Genomic DNA, 17,027 nt, shown 5'->3' with positions numbered 1-17,027 from the left:
CCTACGCCCCACCTAGACTAGTAGAGGCATGTTAGATTTTAGCTATGTCTATATTGTCATATTTATTCGGAGTGAGTTTGATTTCTCTTTTATCGAGATATTCATGTTGAGACTTTTATTCTGCATTCATAATTTGTTATATTCTTGTTTACCATATGTATGCTCATGTATGATATGTCAATAGGCTTGGTTCTGGTTTCTCAGAATCCTAATCTTCGCATCACCTTTAGGGCCTAGCTTGGATCGTGACATTGGTCCAGATCCACATCTCTGACAGACATAAAAAGTTTCTTGGGTTTGGCTGGTGATTATCAGAGGTTTTTTGAGGGATTCTCATCTATATCATCTCCATTGACCAAGTTAACTCAAAAGATGACTAAGTTTCACTGGTCAGATACTTTTGAGAAAAGTTTTCAAGAGTTGAAAACGAGGTTGACTACTACTCCAATTTTATCTCTACAACATATGGTTTTGTCATTTATTGTTATGCGTTCAGAGTTGGATTGAGTTGTGTTTTGATGCAGAGAGGTAATGTTATAGCTTATTCTTCTAGACAACTTAAAATCCTTGAGAGGAATTATCTGGCTCATGATTTAGAGTTGGTAGAGATAGTAATTTCTCTCAATATTTGACATCATTATCATGCATCTAGATGTGTTCAAAGATCACAAGAGCTTACATTATGTGTTTACTCAAAAAGAGATGAACCCGAGAAAGAGGAGATGACTCAAGTTTCTCAAGGATTATGACATGCGTATTCTCTACCACCTATGCAAGGCTAATGTTGTTGATGATGATCTTAGCAGGTTGTCCATGGAGAGTACTAATCATGTTGATGAATAAAAGAAAGAATTAGCTAAAGAAGTGCATAGACTTGCGCTCTTGGGAGTTCGTCTGGTGGACTCTGATGAGGGAGATGTTGCTTTTCAGAAAGGGGATGAGTCTTCACTAGTTTTTGAGGTAAAGGAAAAGCCAGACCAAGACCCTATTCTACTTCAGTTGAAAGAAGATTTCACAAACAAAAAGTGATGGCTTTTTCCAAAAGGGGGAGATGGAGTGTTAATGTATTAAGGTAGATTATGTTTTCCAAGTGTTGATGGTCTTCGAGATTGAATAATGGTAGAGGCTCATAGCACCAAATATTCAATCTCTATGGTTCTACAAATATGTACCATGACTTGAAAGAAGTCTATTGGTGGAATGGTGTGCAGATAGACATTGCAGATTTTGTTTCCAAGTACCAACATCTATTTGTTCCTCCTAATGAAGATGTTGAAGGTAATATTCCCATTCCTATCTTAGAGTTTAGCGCCATCTTTATTATTTAAGTAGTTATTCTTGAGTTGAGTTTTTGAGTTCTTGTATTGTATTCGTCCATTGAGTAAATTCTTAGCTTGGTCATCATTAGAGGATGAATAATTCCAAGGGGGAGATATTATAACATCCCGTACTATTTTTATGTTAGATTAATTCTGAGAACCCTAAGAAGATTACTACCAGTGGTCTATGACCCACTCTTTCACAAGTAGAGTGTTCTACGATCATAGGAGGGGCTCATAGAACCCCTCCACACTTAGCCAAAATTTTAGTCTTCAAGGTATCTTCTATGAGATGAGTTATGACTTGTTAAAAAGGTTATGACCATATGGTCAATTGTAGAGTCTAGTGACATATTTCAGTAGCTACTGGAATGTGTACTCACGTCATATGATAGGGTGTACGTCTCATAAGAGTTTGTACGAGCCATAGAAAGGGGTCCATATACCCCAAGCCTAATCCGCAGTTGAGTTCCATAAGTGATCTTCACAACTTGTCTCATGGTATATGACCCATAGAAGGGTGGTCGTAGACCCAGTTAGCCTTGAACCAGAAAGGTCCTATTTTGTATTTAAGCTTCTATGATCGGCCTTCTACGGTCCGTAGCTACCCAGACCCAGTTATAATGAGGAGTATTTCAGTCTTTTCCCAAACTAAAACAAAGACATTTTGGGATTAATATTAGTCCCTTATCAGTACCTAATAAGGCTTTTCTCTCATTAACACTTAGAGTATTTTGAAAGCATGGATTGGAGAGAAGGAGAAAAGCTAGGGCTCAAGACTTTCAAGAAAGATCTTCAAGTTTTACTTAGATAATTGTCCTTCTAGGAATGTAAGGCTAATCACAACGCTGGAGTAAGTTCTTCCTTGTGCCCTACATCATCATTCAGTCAAGTTGAGTTTAAGTTTGAGTTCAATCCCAAAATATTGAGTTTTTGAGTTATCTATGTAATTCCTTGTTGACTTATTTTTCTGTATAAATACACTGTGATGATTTTCACAATTTGAGTTTTTTAATTATTGCTCATGTATACATTCACATAAAGCCTAGTTGAGAAAGTTTCATTATTAATATCATGCATTGATTGAGTTTAAAGAATGATATGTTTCATCTTTTAAATTTAGAAAGAGTTTGAGAATGAGATTGAGTCTTGATAAGTCTCTTAATTACTATTTTGCGCATGAGCATTATTGAGTCTAAATGAGCTGAGTATTAATTCATTTAAATATGTATTTTGAAATTGAATTGAGAATTTAATATATGTTCTTAAATGCATTCATCGAGTTGAGAAAATAACTAATTTAAAGAGAAGAGATTAGTTGAGAAGAGTTGAGCTAATTGAGTAAAGCCTAATGAGACTAAATGAGTTAATTGAGTACATACACTCACTTGAGATATGAGCATAATAAATATATTTGTGGGAGTAATATTGAGCACCAATTTGGATAAGAGTATAGAACAGCTTGAACCCTATAAACTACATAGCCAGCGTAGGATAAGATCGTGCCATTCATTCGTACGACTCCTCATAGCCTCATTGAGTGGTTTTATATGGATCCAATATATGTGTTGTGTCGCTTACCCAGGAAAGGTATTGGACGGCTATGACAATGATAAGAGTTCATTGTATTATCACTAGGCTCATAGTGACAGTTGACGGTTAGAGAAATTTCCCAAAGATAAAAATACTATTTTTATACTGAGTTTCATTATTCAGATAAATTTTAGTAAAGCATTGAATAATTCTTATATTTCATATGTTTACTGAGTTGATCTATTTCATTGAGTTGAGTTGAATTGAGTATCTTTGAGTAAGTTTCTTTTCAGCTATTTTACATACCATACATTCCATGTAAAGACGCCATTTTGCTCTGCTTCATTTTATGATGCAGACATGGATATAGATCCTCAATAGGCGCATTGTTGAAGATCAGATTTCCATCTAGCCTTTGGAGTGACCTCTTTGCATTCAGAGAAGCTCTTGGGTCTTTATTTCAGTCTTTACTTTATTAGTCATTTGAGGTAGCTGTAGATCTAACTCGGTACTTATTTTCAAAGTCAGTTTTAGAGGCTTCAAAGACTAGACAGACAGTTTGATTTCTTTCAGTTATTTCATAGCATATGTTTTAAAACATCTTTTATCTATTTATTGAGATTTTGTGTCTTATTATAAGAAGTATAAATTACCTTCTTTGTATGCCCATTTGAGTTACATTAATTGTCTGTTAAGACTTTTTCTTAGTGAGTTAGCCAGGCCAAGGATTCACTTGGGAATCAAAAGTGGTTTCTGAGTGCCGGCCATGCCTAGGGTGTAGAATCGGGGCATGAAAACTCCTTTCATCCTAACAGAAATTCCATTATAACAACCTGCACAGACAATCATCCCAACCTGGAGTTCATAACACACAGTTTGAACAAGTTCCATAATTATATTTAAGTCATCACAAGAAATAAGTCACAATTTTCACACGAATCATACACAAGAGTCAATACACCACACATAAATATGCAAGGATTCTCATGCACAATCAATAATCGAGCATCAGTCACATTCGCCAAAAATGACCTCGACATCACACTCTAGCTAAAAATGACCTCCAAATGACACTGTTATCGAAAATGACCTCAGCATCAGTCACCCTCTTTTGTAATGACCTCGATATCACACTCTCGTTAGAAATGACCTCGGCATCATACTCCCATCGGAAATGACAAGTGACCTCGGTAATGCAATCTAGCTGGAAATGACCTCAATAACACAATCTCTCTAGAAATGACCTCGACAACACAATCTCTTCGGAAATGACAATCTCATCACAGTATTCAAGAAAAAAATGCAATCGACATGTTCACACAATAATGAGAAAATGACAAGTTCAATAAATTAACAATCATAATGAAGCTATCAAAGAATTTTGTCAACAATAACACATCACTAATAAGAGTAATACATCCCATACAGTTCAATTTTCAGAATTAGTAACATATTGCCTTTTTATTAACCCCGTCTATTTATTTAGGTTAGCTCATGTGAGAAAACACCCACAAACGCATTTCCATTACTCCCCAACGCATACACGAAAGGAAATTTAAGAATTCTATAAGATTTGCGGAGTTTTAGAAGTTTACTTACCTTAATCAAATAATGATCAATCAACTAGTTAAACCTTCCCCTTCTAAATAGTATCTAAAACACCACAATTTAATCAAATAATGATTCACAATAATATTCCAGAACTAATGATACCAAATTCACAAAATTTGGATAAAAGGGTCAAACCAGATAAAAACTTCGATTCTGAAAATGAGGTTCAAATTTGGAAATTTATAAATGAAAATTTTCTTCAAAGAATTTGGAATCCATTAGTTAAAATTATTTCAAAACAGAGTTGAATTCAAATCATAATCACTTGTTTTCATTTGAAAACTTAGGTTCTTGTAAATCTCAAATTTGCCAATCAAAATCTCAATTTTTGATGTTAAAATCATTAGTGATAATAGAGGATTGAAGTTTTAGCCTCAAAAATACTTACCCAATCAATTCATAGCAAATAACACTTCAAAAGTCACCTCAATGTTCATTTCCAAATACAAAAATGGAGGAAATGGGGTTAAGCCCCGACAAGGCCCTCTCAGATCTCGCTTTTGTGACCTAAGGTCGCTTTTGATACAGTCACAATCGTGACTTCTGGTCTCTTTAGCGAACCAAAAAAAATCCCATTGGCCCTCACTCTCATGGTTAGGTCCTCACTAATGCGAGGGTCACTTTTGCGACCAACCCCGCGATCACGGGTCATTAATCCTAAAACACAGCAACACAAACACCCTCTCAACATTCTCGAAAAGAATTTACGAGATTCGTTCAAAATCCTGTGAACACAAACCACACATACCACCCCTAACTTTGACATTTTGGACTCAATGGAACTATCGAAATTCGAATTCGAGGTCTCCTTGACCCAGAATCTATTTAGTTGCAACTAAACTAACTTGAGGTTCAAGTATGCCAAATCAGGATCGAGACCTCTGAGAATTCAACCAAAACTTCACCTAGGCCTAAATTCACCTCCCAGATCTAGTAGAATCATCAAAAAATTGATCCAAGTGTCTAAACTCTGAAAGACACCAAAAACTACTATTTCACAATTTAAGCCTTTTAAAACTTAAAACTTCCAAAACTCATAATTTTTCAATGAATTCTGAAAACCAACATCGTAAACTGATCAAATGCAACTCAAGGCAACTATCAAAAGGGGTAAAATGGTAGTTTTATGCAAATTTTCAAAAATGACCGAACAGGTCATTACAAAAATAAATTTTATTGCATCTACCACAAAAGAGCACATCTCCATACAATAATGTCAATTGTTTTTGTTAGATGTCTTTATGCTCCAATGCAGGAGCCATATTTTTTATCTTATGGTTTTACTTTTCGCGCAATAATTCATTTGTACCCACTAACATTATACTTGTAGCTTGGAGTGTTAAGTTTAAAATATCACTTTTTTTAAGTGGAATAAAATATACTTCAATTACATATATTTATGTGCTCAATTATTTATTTGTTCACACTGTTTGACAGATTTAATATCAAGATCCTCATTATCATGTATAATATTGAGGGAGACATTATATTGATATCAATTCCATGCGATATAACATATAGGGATCTCTTCATTTTTATCTTTTTAGGTCCCTGAATTTTTGCCAAGGTTTTATGAAGTGTTATCTCACGGTTTTCTTTAAAAGTACTTGACTAATTATTATGACCATCTTGATTATTTGTCCTCACTTGTTTTAAAGATTTTTACCTTTGAAACCGATTCATCTATCATGTTTCAGGTGTGTCATAGACCTTATCCTCCAAGAAACTTTCATAAGAGCACCTACAACACACATAATTCTCAATCGCTAATCATTTATCCCCCTAATGTTAAAAAATCAAACATTAACTTCCAATCCTCATTTGGGTATCCATCTTTGTGCATTGTGGTGAAGTAATTGTATCTTATATTGTACACTCAAGTTTTTAGATGATAATTATTTGGTTCCTTATGCTGAATCAATTTTAATTGGAGAACCTTGGTGGCTTGGTGCGTACAAGTGCTACTATATTTTAAATAGCACATTTCATATTAGATTTGTTTTAAGAGATGTGTTCTCATAACCAATGATTTAGATATAATTGGAGGCAAAGAGTTTCTGCTAAACCAACTAGCATTATCAACATAATTTTATTGTTGGAAATCGTTCACTTAATCTAGAAATTCGAGCAAACAACCTTACAGAAACTAAATTGTAAGTTGATAACAAAGTACATGTGACCATTCTATAGATACAACTATTAAAAAAATATATTTATAATTGGTCCACATGGCAGGTAAATGGGTGAATATTAACCTTTGTATATTTTTCAACCTTAACTGCTACAATGACCAATTTATCATAAAACAAACAACACAAGAGAATTCGTGAAGAACTTACTATTTGTTCAATATATAATCATATGAATTCTCAAATGCATTTGCATGACATTTGAATCAGAATGGTTAACCGATCATGTCAACGAATATACTTTCTATAAACTTGAGTTTACTATAACATATGATTTCATCACTATTTTTATATTTGTATATTACAAACAGAAGAAAAAGGTGGGTAATATTTTATATAAATATTTATAACCCGCTACAATTGTAGTAATATGAAGATATAAAATCTTTTCATAATTTATAGTCTTAGTATAATAATCTTTTTCCAATTCCTCTGAAACTTAAAATTTTCTTTCGTGACTTACTACAACTTCAAAATTATAAATAATTTTGTTCTCCAATTAGTAACACAATAGCTCTTTTGAGTCTTAAAATTAATTTTGTGTACTAGCATATAGTTCATGATACCATTCATATGGTGAACATCTCCATCAAGGAGAAAATTATATTATTATGGTCATGATAATTAAAATATTATAGGCATGAATTGTTTCTTGCTTTTACCCTTTGATAATCCATGATAAGACATACTACCATATTCATGATTTCAAAAAGTGCTTAACCATTGACCATTAATATCAGAAAAGAGAACATCCCTATCAAATCTCTCATATATATATATATATATATATATATATATATATATATATGTGAGATGTGCTATTTATCCAACCTACACAAACATGTATTTATTCATAATTTTTATCACATATTAAAATATTCATTTTCGGTCCCTTTCCCAATCCTGTGCATAGTGAGAGTTTTAGTGCACCGAGCTATCCTTTTATTAAAATATTCATTTTCAAGAATGGCCGAGCATTAACGTGTTTATCATAATTTCCATTCTCTTCAAAGAATGGAGTACAATTATTTTATATGCTTCATAAATTTTTTATTATAAGCTCATTGTCTTGCCTTGAACTTAATTATATTTGCATGAAACACCTCAACATCATTTTGAAAGATCAAGTGCACTACCACTTTATATTTCATTATTTTAATGAAGTATTCTAAAACTTATCAAATTAGGTTGCATGACAATCACGTGTCCAATACCTTTCAAACTAAACTGATTATAATTGTTACCTTCACCTTTTGAAGGACCACTATTTTTGAAGGACCATTGTCAAGACCCAAATTCTTGAGTCATGATGATGCCTACTACGACCCACCAGTAAGCAAGCCAATCCATATCCCAAAACTGCGAGTAATGGAATGTAAGGGCAGAAGGCCAACAATTAAACTAAAACAATGATAAAATAATAGGAACACCAATGAATGAGTAGAAGCAAATAAAAAATATATACAAATAAAAGTTCCCTCCTAGAACCTGGAAGTCACAGTTACAGAGCTGCTAACAAAATGAATACAAGGCCCAAAAGTGGACCACAAAAACAAGACTGTCTTAAAAAGTAAAAGACAAGCCAAATATATATATATAGAGGGAGATGGGTAAATCCAAAATGTTGTTTGCTCACCCTCGCCTGCGATCAAGACTATATCTAGATCGAGATCAATGCTGATAGCTAGTACTTGCACCTACATCACGAAAATAGATGCACAATGTAGTATGAGTACCAAACCAACAAGTACCCAGTAGGCATCATAGGCCGACTGAGCAAAGTAAGCACAAGTAAACTAAAATGCAACAAACAAAGCGCAACTAAATACAGAAACAAGAAATCAAATAGGTATGTACACGAGTGTAATTACATACAAAGAGAAAGAGAAAACTAGCTAAATTTGCCTAGGCTCCCATAACCCGACGGGTACGCTCATGCACTACTCAAATAATAACAACCCGAATAGACTCCCATAAGTCAGACAAGAGCAAAGATATTTGAAATAAAATTAAGGAATCGGATGTAACACAAATAGTTTCATAATATCCCACAGACTTGAATCGACCCATCTCGAGAGCCTGAAGCTTGAACCCAATGCATGAAAGAGTTAAGGAATTGAACTGAATGAATATAAGAGGATTAAGGACTTGAACCGAATGTAAGCATAGTCATGGACTTGAACCATATGTAGATGAGACCAATGTCTTGAACCGAGGTAATAGAAGCTATGGAATTGAAAGAGCCAAGGCTAATAAGTAGCTATGGACTTGAAATAAGGATGAGAGAGGCAATGGAATTGAACCATGGCTAAGTAAAACTAGGAACTTCAATAGAGGTTATAATACCAAGGAAGGACTTGAACCGTGCCCTATGGAGGGATTTGGGGGCTTGAACCATGAATAAAGGCAAATCGGTTAGAATTAGAATCAGCTGCCAATCGAGTATGAAGGGGAGTACCCCCAATTCGAGTGCTATCAATAAATCACTCCACCCCAAACTACATCCAACCAAAATTGACAAATCAGCTACTAGAACCAAGAATCAAGTGATACGGGACTGATGAAATAAGGGAATTATGGATATATGGTTCCAAATTTGTGTTACTGCCTAGATAATGCCTAGACTATGAAACTAAGTCTGCTATATCAGTCTACAGGGATCTAAGTGATCTGAAGCGACGTTGGAGAGGTTCCAAGACCTAGCAACACCAAAATAATATGCAAGTCTATGAAAATCACTAGTTTTAGCCTAGACTAAGGCCAAACTTGCTTCCCAACCACATAACCAAATACACAATACACCACACGAAGTACATGTGATCAACACTAAAAGGAGACAAGTTATAATAGCCAGAATTTCTCGAAAAAGAGCCTAAAACATGATTTCTAAGAATTTAGCATGCTCGACACCCATTTACCCCCAATCTCACAGCATTGAATAAAAAATGCTTAAACATGATCAGTCTAAAGAGAGAAAAGTCGTAGCTTACCTGTAGGCCAAGCGTACATGCTCCAACTAAGGTAACCTGAGCTTTTCCCTTTTGTACGGCCTTGTAACATTGCCACACTATCAAAAATAGAATTAAAACATTAATACGATCATTTTAACACTAAAATTACTAAATTTAGAGGAAAACTAATTTGAGGGTAAAAAAGGGAATATGGGACCTGCTCAGGGATTTATGAAATCAACTCTATAAAAGGGTCCTAAACACTACCCCAAACTTGTGTTCCAAAATGAACCACAATTCAAGGCTCGAATCAGTAGGAAACATAACATCCATAAAAATTGTAATTTTCCACCATTAAAGCTTATGGGACGATAGGTAATTCATGAATTTTACCTCAAATGAAGCATTTTTGACACTTCACCTAAGTATCCACGATAATTTCGGATGATTGGACTTTAAATCAGATAATTTGGTTGAGAGATGAAGGAAATATCGAAACTTGAATTTTTCCAAGTATAGATGAGTTTGACCTTGGTCTCTCATAAAATACCAATATAATGACCTTCGCGAACGCAGCCACAATGGCCCATGGAGTTCACAGGGGTTAGCCTTTGCAAACATAAAGAAGACTCTGTGAACATGGAAGGCAAAGTCATAAGCCTCTGCGAACTCCTCTAGGCTTCTGCGATCGCGAAGGTCTAGCCCATTGGCTTTAGTGAACACGGCCAAATAGCCCGCGAACACGATGCACAAATGGGCTTGCACCAACAACTATTGCAACCCCTATTTTTCCAAGTTCAAAAATCCCCAATGGGGTGCTAGGAATTTGTTAGAAGTCTTATGAGCGTAATGAGATATGCTACCATAAAAAATTCTACATTCCAAACTCAATGGCACATTTGAAATCCCCACACAAAGTCATGTTAATTAAATGAAATGTCCTACACCCAAGTGTCATTTTAAGATAAATTCTACAATGAGCATTGAGGCTAGATCGGAAGCCTCGAGATGCGAATGAAGGGTTGTTATAGACCAATCTGGATATTTCAAACCTAATCGTGCTGACGAAATTTTTATCCAAGTGTGTTTTCCATGAATGTTGACCAAAGTCAATGTTGGGCCAAATTTCAAAGGCTAAAGTGACAAATGATCCCAAACTCATACTGATTATGTCGATACTTGTGTCACCGGATACACTAATGTAAACTAAGATGGCAAATCCAACTCATACTATACCTTGCCAAACCGCCTCAAAATCTGATATAGACCTCTGTAGCGGGGACTAAGCTTCCCTTACTTGCCAAAATGCATCACACCTTTCATGGGCCGTCCATGCTACTAGCCTAATATTTCCATTTCAGAGATGATAAAATTATCTGAATTCCATTATAAGGTTGTTTAACTAAAATAATGATCGAAATCAACTTTTTAGGTTATAAAGGCTTCATAACAGGGAAATAAGTCTAAAATACAAATGAACAAGTAGGTGACCAAATAGTTAGTACCAAAAAGTCATAAATGACTTGGAGTCACTACATGAATACTCTAAATGATGAAGTGAATGCTTTAATTCAAAACTGACCTGGATGGTCATTACAATCATTCCGAGCACCCATAATTTTCTTCCCTTATAATTAACATAATGATTACTATTATAATTTTGTTCATTAATTTCCATATTCATACATTTAACTATTTATATTCCTTTAAACTTATTATTCATTAATATCATATTCATATAAGGGAATGGAGAAAATCAATAGGGCGGGCTTCATAACTTTTTACAAAAAAATAATTATTTCCCGTAGTCATCATTATTTCATCACTATGATGCATTAGGACTCTAACCCAACATTTTACCCATACACAGATGTCTTAGGCCATAAATTAATCGACTAGAACCCAACTGTAACACCCAAAAATTTCTAAGCTAAGACTCGAACCATTATTCATATACATATATGGTCATACTGGGTGATTATTAATTTATGCATAGTGTTAATGTAATTTTTTAGTGTGGGAATAGATTTGAAGATGAATTAAGGCCACAAGAATCTCCAGCATAAAATTGAGTTGAAAGCTTCCTAAATGATTGAGTTTCGATATAAGATTTTACTTGTGTCAACTTTAAATAATCCTATTTACAACTCCATCAAGTTTGCTCATTTGGAGTTCGGAGTAAAGAGTTATGCTTATTTCTGTGAAGCCTTGTCAGACAAGCAAACCTTCACGGACACCTATACGGCCAGTGAAAATCTTCACGGACTGTACAACCTTTCTTGAAAGGCTTGCTTCCCAATATTTAGACACTTTTTGCACACCTTCCAGGATTATTTTGGTCCTTTCCAAAGATTTTTAATCCTATTCTAAGTCATTTTGGGGTCTTTTAAAGGACTATATCATACAACTAACTAGTTCTCCTCTCATAATCATCAATCTAAATATCCAAGTCTCAAGAAATTCTCTTAAAACTCACCTAGGGTTCTTCTTCATCAATAATCCTAAAGATTTCAAGTCAAAAAATTCAAGAATCAATAGAAGTCTTCCATCCAAGGTTTTCACAAGTTCTTCAACTCTAATAACTCTATAAAAGAGTTTCATTTTCCAAGATCAAACACCAAGATTCCAAGATCAAAGATTTCATCCAAGAAAGAGAGTATTCTTCTTTAGGCTCAAGAAAATCAAGTGTCTTTTTCAGTATAATAGTTTAATAATCAGGAATGTAAGGCTAATCATAGTATTGGACTAAGCTCGTCCTCACGCTCTACATCTAAATTAAGTTAGGAAAGAGATTAGTCTAGATTTCTACTCAAAAGCTTCATCAATTCCGAGTTTGGTTTGTATTTTACATGCTAAATTCTGATTCTCTTATTTATAGAAATTATGATACTATATGTTGTTATTGTTTTTGATCACATGAATCTTAGTTATTCATAATTTGATTGAAAGCCTTTGTGCAAATATTTTCATGCATTGATTTTGGAAATTAAAGTGACTTCATGAATACTTTTTAAGTTTTAGTGAAAAAAGAGTTTAAGGAACATAAATGGTTCTAACTGTATTATTTTTCTTTGAAAAAAGAGATACAATTTTGAAAAGAGAATAAATAGTTTTGGGAAAGTATTTTAGTAAAGTGAAGTCACGTAAAGTAAAGATTAGTTTTCCTTAAAGAGGAATCTTTGAATATTGTCTCAACACAAATGATATATGAGCATTATTGATATTTTTTGTATTTTTTGGAGTAGTATTGAGCACCAATTTAGGTAAAAAGTTTAGATAAATCAAAGCCTCATAAACTACGTAGCCACCGTAATATAAGACTGTAGCGCAATATGGGCAACTCTTCACCTCATATGAGAAGGCCTATTAGATGAATCTATGAGTTAAAAATGTTGTCCTATGACCCAACAAGGTATAGGATGGATCTAGCAACATGGGCATGACATTGTATCATCACTGGACTTATTAGTGATGGTTATCGATTAGAGACTCCACAATAAAGTAAAGTACAATATTTTAATGTTTTGCTTCCATTACATATTTTATTGTCAAGTGTAAAAGATTTTACCTCATGTTCATGCTTTTCTTCAATTGAGTTATATGCAGTCTTTTAGTTTAGTTATTTGTTTCATTCAGCTTTATTACAAATTGTACATTTCATGTACCGATGTTATTTGATGTTGCATCATTTCATAATGCAGATTTAGGTACTAACTATCTCAGATACTTCAGTGAGATCTCTTTCCATCACCAGTTGGCGACACCTCATTGCTTTCAGAGGGCTCCAATTTAGTTAGTTTAGTTTATTTTCGTTTTAGTCAGGTAGCCGTGGGTCTTGTCTCAAAACCTATCTTCAGTTAGTAGAGGCTTCATAGATAGACATAGTTAGGGTGTTAGATCAATATTTTGTATTTCAAAAGTTGTAAACATTATTAATACCATTATTTATATTTAAACTTTTGGATGAGATTGACTTACATATTTTTAAGGATTCACTTTATAAACCTCAGCCAGTCCAAGGGTTTTCTTGTGATCGGAAATAGTACTGGCCATATCTCGGGTGTAGGCTTAGGGCATGAAAAACTTGATATCAAATTATACATTTCAAGTGTCCTAGGGTGTTTATAAAGTCATATATAGTAGAGTCTTACTTATGGGTGTGTTGTGAACCACACTTATAATCAGGAGGCTACACAACATAACAAGATGTTTCTCATTCTTTCATAAATTAGATCATGCAATAGAGTTGTGCCAAAAGAAACCAATTCATACTTGTGCATCTCTCAAATTCGTTTGAGTACCCCTCATACTCAAGGTGGTTGAAATAGTAAAGTTTAGATCCTTGATGAGTTACTTAAGATAAAGTATTCAGAAGGTAAAGAGACTACCCAAATTCCTAAAAGAAGCCCATTAGTGTGCTTAAGTTTATCGATTTCAAAGAAAGCGCCCTTATTCATATAAATCATGTATTTGAGCTAAAGCAAGACATTCTCTTAGATTCTTGTCTCTGAACCTTATTTCAGGTGATACCTTATTAGAGAGAATTATATTATTTTAGAATTCCAGGGTAGTGTTGTACCTAAAAAATAATATGATTTAGTTCATTGTAAACCATAACTTGTAGAATGATCCTAGAGCTAAAAGATGAATATAGAAGTAAAAACCAAAAAGTGAGAATGGTGGTTGATTGAAGCATGTAGCTAGAGTCATGTATCTATAAGGTAAGTAATAGGGGGGGGGATAAGTCAAGTCCCTCTGGTTTTGATGAGTTAGAGTATACTCGAACAAAGAAATAAGTTTATGATGATGTTTCATTCTGTTAGGAAAGACAAAGTATAGGTGTTGAATAGAAGGACTGAGTAGTCATGAGGTGATAGATCTAATCTAGGCTTATGTTATGAATGGAGAGCCCCATGATATTCATAAGGTTATAGAACTAATTAGGCAATGATGTATAAGAAATTAATAAATATTAATTAGGCTACGAAAGGGAATGTGACGATAAACTATAATTATATTCTCTCAGAAGTTCTGAAGCCTATATTAGACCTTAAAAAATCAGAATGATAGATATCAATAGAAAATAGGCTTGTACAGACCTATTAACGGATCTTGAAAGGAACCGCAAGCCTAGCCAAGGCTTATGATAGAGTCTCTTGGGCTTATATCTGCATTTTTATGAGAAGAATGGGTTTTGGGGAGAGTTTTATTGATATGACATGGATAACCATGTCCAATAATTAGTATTCCATCATTGTCAATGGATCTAGACAATGTTTTTTCCACTCAACTAGAGGCCTCAAGAAAGGTGACCCCTTATCCCCTACACTTTTCATCCTTGATGTTGAAGTGTTATCTAGGTTATACTACCTATATCAAAGCTACTATATAGAGAAAAAGGGTCCTCAGGTGAACCACATTAGCTTTGCTAATAATGTAATTCAACCTGCAAATATTCTGTAATGACCCTCCTAGTCATTTTTAAGTTAATGCATTTATTTTTTCATTTAGAGTATTTTTATAGAGACCCCAAGTCATTTATGAGTAGTTGGCACTGACTGTTCGGTCATCTAGTTGTTTATTTGGGTTTTAAGCCCGTTTCCCTATTTTAGAGCTATTATAACTTGAAAAATTGATTTCAGTCATAATATTAGGTAAATGACCTTAGAACAAAATTTCTGATGGTTCCACCAACTCCAAAATGACCAAATTAGGCTAGTATCATGATCGGTATGAGTATCGAGGCATTAGGTGCAAGTTTTGGGCCATTTAGCATTTTAGCCTTTGAAATTTGGCCTAAGATTGACTTTGATCAATATTCTTGGAAAATGAGCTCGGACGAAAATTTGGTCTAGAACGACCCTTCTTTCACTTATCGAGGCCTCCATTCTAATCTCGAGGCCCATTGTAGAAATAAGCTAAATTTGGTACTTGGGTGAGGGACTCACTTCTCATTAAAATGACCTCATATAGAAATTTTGAATGCTCTATTGAGTTCAGAACGTCAAATTTGGTAGGGTAGCATATCTTGTTTCCGTACATAGGGTTCCGAACGAATCCCGAATACCCCATCGAAGAGTTTGGACTTGCTGAAAACTCCTTGTTGAAGAAACTATAAGTTCTAGTGATATTCTTCATCGTAATAGCGATGAGCCTCTGCTATTGTGGAGGTCACTAAGCATAAACATCACGATCGTGAGGCCTTTAGCCATGATAGCGATGAGGCATTGACTGGGGTTGACCTCAGTTAGTCTTCGCGATCAAAAAACCTGACCCTCATGGTTTTTATTAGCATTTTAGGGGAAGGTAGTGATTGTAAAATGTGTCCCTGCAATCGCGAAGAACAATTTTGCCTGGTCTTTTAATTTAAGAGACCAGATGCGATCAGATCATTTCCAACACTTTAGACTGTGATATCTTAAGAAGTAGAAGTCTGAGTTGATTCAAAGCCTTGGGTGTCTAGAATCTTCAAGGCTACGTATAGGAGTAATCGGAAAGTGTTAGGGAGGCTTTGTGTGAGGTACATTTTCGAAATAGATACTGCCATTGTTGTGCTATTGAGATTAATTTAAAAAATGTTGCATGTGCATTTTTGGGACTATTCCGAGTCCCAAACGGTTTCCTATTTTTGGACACAAGTTTAAGGTGGTATTTAGGACCTTTTCATGGAGTAAATTATGAATTTTTAAGAGTGGGTCGCACATTTCTATTTTTCACTCCAAAATTGATCCATATCTTAATTTGATAATTTTAGTGTTAAAACGACTATATTGACGTTGTAATTCTTTTTTTGATAGCATAGCAATATTCTGAGGTCGTACAGAAGAGAAAAGCTCCAGCTACTTGATTTGGAGTGCATGCAGTCGGCCTACAGGTAGGCTACGACTTTCCTCTCATTAGAATGAACATGTTTAAGCAATTGTACGTTGATTTGCATAAGATTGAGGGTAATTGGTGTTCGGGCATGCTAAATTCATAGAGACCATGCCTTAGGCTCTATTTTAGGGGAATTTGAGTTAGTGAAACATGTCTTTATTATTATTAATCATCCATACTTTATGGTGTGTATTTTATGATTGGTTTATATCATTGGAAACATATTTGGCTTTAGTCTAGGCTTAGACTAATGATTGCCATAGACTTGCGTATTTTTTGAGCCTTTAGGCGTTGAAACTTCTCTGATGTTGCTTTAGATGGATTAACTCCCTGTAGACTGATATAGCAGACTTGACTCTGATAGTCTGGGCCTTAGCTAAGTAGTAAAACCACTCTTGGGACCTCTTATCCATAATTCCATGATTTTGTTGATCCCGAATTAGTTGGTTCTTGATTTAGAAGTCTATTCATCGATTCTGGTTGGATGTAGTTTGACTTAGAGTGATTTATTGATGGCACTCAAATTGGGGTTCTCCCTGTGATGCTCG

This window comes from Solanum dulcamara, chromosome 2 (assembly GCF_947179165.1).
Source record: "Solanum dulcamara chromosome 2, daSolDulc1.2, whole genome shotgun sequence".
Lineage (NCBI taxonomy): Eukaryota > Viridiplantae > Streptophyta > Magnoliopsida > Solanales > Solanaceae > Solanum > Solanum dulcamara.
This window is presented reverse-complemented; position numbering follows the sequence as displayed.